This window comes from Echinops telfairi, unplaced genomic scaffold (assembly GCF_000313985.2).
Source record: "Echinops telfairi isolate 266 unplaced genomic scaffold, ASM31398v2 ScPeMD7_70;HRSCAF=299, whole genome shotgun sequence".
NCBI lineage: Eukaryota > Metazoa > Chordata > Mammalia > Afrosoricida > Tenrecidae > Echinops > Echinops telfairi.
Window position 1 is genome coordinate 64155831 of NW_022103968.1, and position 4420 is coordinate 64160250.

Below are 4420 nucleotides of genomic sequence, written 5' to 3' on the forward strand. Positions count from 1 at the left end.
AGGTGTGGGGAAACATCCACTCATTTATGGGGAGACTAAACAAACAAGTCTTCTGCAGAACAGCGTGATCACATGGATCAACTACCTTAATATTCTCACACCTTCCTGTTCCTCAAATCCAGCTCCTGGAACGGATCCTAAGGCAATAAGATGCTTATTATAAACGTCGTTTATATACAGTGAAAAGAAACCCACTTGAATGTCGACCAATCAGGTTCTAGTTGAACAGATCACAGTTGTACACACGATGGGAGTCTGCAGCAGTGAACTGGTCGCCTAGAAGACTTTCCAGGGTCATTAATAATGTTTAGGAGCTAGTAGGTGACAAACGAACAAACAACTCACTGCCGTCAAATCCATTTTTATTCACAGTTGTCCTATAGGATGGGGTAGAACTGCCTCAGTGGGTTGCTGAGACTGTAACTCTTTGCTGAAGGAGGTTCTCAAAACGGCAAGTCCCGCAGAACTCAATTAAAACAAGCAAATAGAGCATTACCTGTCAGGTGGGTCTATCTGCACAGAGAACGGATCACAGGGATGGGAACCAGTATGCTGGCTGTGGCAGGGCTTCCCCTCTACATACGTGACGTCACACCATTGCTTCAGGGAACCGTGCTCCTTGTGTGAGTCACCCAGGGGTGCAGATCCCGCCCTCTGGGCCAAGCGGCATGCCTTCAAATCCCAGTTTCCGTCTTGAGGTATAAACTAGGGAGGATAGTAAAGCTCAAGATTCTGGCTCACATCGAACTCTTTCCAAAACCCAGAGGCCATACCACACCCAGAGGACAGCCTTCAAGTGAACGATCACTTTAGTTGACAATAATGTGTCAGTACATTTCATCAACTGTAAGGCCGAAAGGGAACATCGTAAAAACTGGAAAATGGTGTGCAGAAGGGAAGATGGTATAGGGGAATTCTCTGAACCTTCTGCACTTTTATTTGCTGACCCACTTTATGATCTCACCGGCTGCACAGAGCACATTAGGCCCAACCTACCATTGTTCGCTCATCGATCCACCAACCAACCAGGAAAAGAGGAACACGCTCAGAAGATTTGATCTTGGGTTTGCAAGAAGGGACAAAATTTCTGCTGTCTCGGCCATCCACTTTGACCAGGAAAGTGACCCCTCCTGAGGAGGTCCGGGACCTGCTGAGTCACCCGGGTCTGTAAGGAAACAAGGGAGATAGATGCCTTTGACACCACACAACCTTTATGCAAACCTAAAACTGTGCTAAAATATAGCCTTTCTTTTCTAATTCAAACAAGCTTCACTTGTATTTATGCAGCTTTCTGGCGCTGTGCTTGTGCCTCCAACACTGTCACAACCATGTTCTGCTCCTCACTAGAGAAAGCACGCTCCATCCTGTCCCGGACACATTTAGCACACGTGGACCCACCACAAGCCCTGCGGGCGTGTTTTTGTTTGGGACAACCTCATGAGAACTCTGGGTCTCACAGCATGGACCCCTCGAAGTCGGCCTGGGCCGAATGGGGATTTTGGGCGATTTCCCAACCTTCTTTGTATAAAGGTAAACAATTCTGTCACCAGGGGTTCGGGACAGCCTAGCTTTGTTAGAGGCAGTATTGTAGGGCGGCCTGCGCCAATAGGTCAGACGCTGAACCATTCTGAATGCCTCCACACAGCGTCCCCGAAAGAGCCCATTTTTTAAAGGGTAAAAAACATTATGACATTACAGTGGGAAGTTAGGGAGACTTCAACTCTATCTGTAATGGTTGGAATGTTATAAGAGTGACATTTAAAATGCAATTATTAATTAGAAATAATTAAGTGTATAAAATGCAAAAATGTTAAATGAAAAAGTTGTTTTTTAAGAGTCCGCTCAGAGGGGTGTTGAAAGAGTCCAAATAAGACACATATCAGGGGTAGGATGTGGGGGAGATGAGGGAGTGGGGGTTGGAAGAGGCAACCCTGGGAGTCCTTGTGGGGACTGCGTCCCCTGGCAGCGGGATCCCGGAACAGGCAGGAGAGCTTGGTAGGCCGTTAGTGGGCGGCCTTGGCTGTCAGGTCCCCTCCCTGGCCGAATGGCGTGCCCTGGCACCCCAAGTATCCGGCGCTACACCCACTTCACTCCAGCCAGGCTCAGAGTCCCACGCGGCTCCGGCCGCTGCGCCGCCCTGGCCCGCCTTTCTTCCCTCCCCTTCTGGCCAATTGCCTTAACCTCCCCACTCCTTTTCACGCTGCTGGGGGTTGTTGTTGCTGTTGTTGTTTTATGCTAGGGGTGCGGGGGTTGGTGTGCCTCGGCCTGAGTTCATGGGTGTACATTGTCATGCACCTCTTTTGTAGAGCAACCCGTGGCCATGGAGGCTGAAGAGACGATGGAAGGCCTTTCAGGAGTCCCCTGGACATCACGAAGTGATCGTGGACCGATTGAATGGACAGCGAGAGCAGGGCCGGTTTACTGACATCACCCGGATTGTCGACCGCATCACTGTAAGGCCCACCAGGCTGTTTGGGCTGCTTGCAGTAAGGCCTCCTACAAATTCTTTCAGGAATTTCCTCAGGAACCTTCGGTGGAAATTGAAGGTGTCAGTCAAATGGCCTTTCGTCATTTAATTGAGTTCACCTATCCAGCTAGTTAGTGACCCACAGAGTCGTAGACGTCAATGATGTCTGGAAGCAGCAGGGTTTCTACATATGCGAGAAGCTATCAAAGCCCTAGAAGTCAGGACCAGAAAAATGCAGCTCCACTCGCGGGCAACGCACGGAAACGGTGAGGCAAAGCAGAGGGAGACTGCAGGGATGTGCAACGTGATCGCGGCAGCCCCGCCCTCCGCAGATTCAGAACCGGTTGCAATTGCGGGGGAGCTCGCCGCAGACACCGTGGAAGTGGACGGTGACGGCGTGGAAACGTTGGAGGAAGGGGCTGTGGCTAAGGAATCTATCAGGCACACTCAGAGCGCACGCTGCTCTGACGATTCCGCATTAGCTCTGTTGGCAGATAGTACCAGCAGGTATCGTCAGGGTGATCGAAAAGGGTATCTTCAAGAAGGTGGGTGGGCATCTGACCCACAATCAAACAGGTAGAGCAAATGAAATCACCCTCCACTGAGTGTCAGGTGTCAAATTTGCAATAGACGGCATCTGCAGGACAGCGCACGGAAACAGCACCTCGATTGTCACCACCTGGCAGAAGGTGGCGTCAGTAAGAAGCAAAGAACAGGGGCTGGGGGTGGGGGGACTCGTATTTGTCAGTACTGTGAGAAACAGTTTGACCACTTCGGACACTTTAAAGAGCATCTTTGAAAACATACAGGTGAAAAACCCTTTGAATGTCCAAATTGTCATGAACGACTTGCTAGAAATAGGCCGCTCAAATGTCACCTGACAGCATGCCAAACTGGAGTGGGGGCAGAGAGGAAGAACGAAGCTTTTGAACGTCAGGCCTGTGACAGTGTGTTTGACAGCTGGGACCAGTTTACAGATCACTTAGTGATTCACACTGGAGATAACCCACCATTGTACTCTATGCGACTTGTGGTTTATGCAAGGACATGAATTGAGGAGGCATCTCAGGGATGCTCACAGTATTTCAGAACGTCTAATAACCGCAGAAATTCTTTCAGTAGAAGCACGCTTGCAAGCTGAACCTGTAACATCCGTGACAATTACAGAGCATGTTGGGAAGTTACATGTGCTACCATGGCTTCAGGCCCAAGTGGATTCAGCACAAGCAACTGTGGAACAGGCCCATCCAGACCTGCTCCAGCACAGCCAAATGCACGATTCACACACCTCACAGTGGGCTTCCAGAGCAGGTCCAAGCGAGTGATCCAGAAGTGGGTCGAATTCAAACTGAAGAAGGTACGAAGTACATGCTGAGGAGCTGCATGGTGAGCGAGGAAACCAGACGCCAGGGGAAGTACAGACTGAGCTTCTAGAAGCAGGTTTGGATCAAGTGACCCCGGAAATCATGAACGAGGAGGAGAGAAAGCCTCGCCAAGCGGATACTGCTGAGGAGGGAAGATCAGGAAGATGCCGAGGGCTTTAAAACCGAACCAGCAGAGAAAAGGCAGGGGGGACAGAATAGCTATGCCAGTTTTAGAATGAAATAACAAATGAATATATTTTAATTTACATGGTGGGTTTTTTTGACTGATTATGCGCAGTGGGGCTGTCCTTCCTGACAGACAAGTGGACCAAAGTAAACCATTTCTTGTGCTGTTTCTATCGAACCACACTGGTTTCCCCCCACTAATGCTCCAGAGGAGAGAACGCCCCCATAAGTGAACAGGAAACATTGAGCTGTATATTTCTAGAAACTTAGATGAGGTATGCTCTTATTCTACCGTTGGGTACGAATGGCTCTATTGTCATTGTGGTAAGAGTTTCTCCCTTTTCTTCTCGATCATGTTCCTCCTCAAGTTCCCCCCGACTGTAAAATCAAAGGTGAATCATTA

The 4420-nt window shown here is 49.4% G+C and overlaps 2 pseudogenes; one reads left to right on the forward strand and one right to left on the reverse strand.

Annotated features, from left to right (window-relative positions):
• Window positions 1–1279: 1279 nt before the first annotated feature.
• LOC115869965 lies at window positions 1280–1626 on the reverse strand (annotated as a pseudogene).
• Window positions 1627–2320: 694 nt separating this feature from the next.
• On the forward strand, window positions 2321–4070 carry LOC101664309 (annotated as a pseudogene).
• Window positions 4071–4420: the final 350 nt, after the last annotated feature.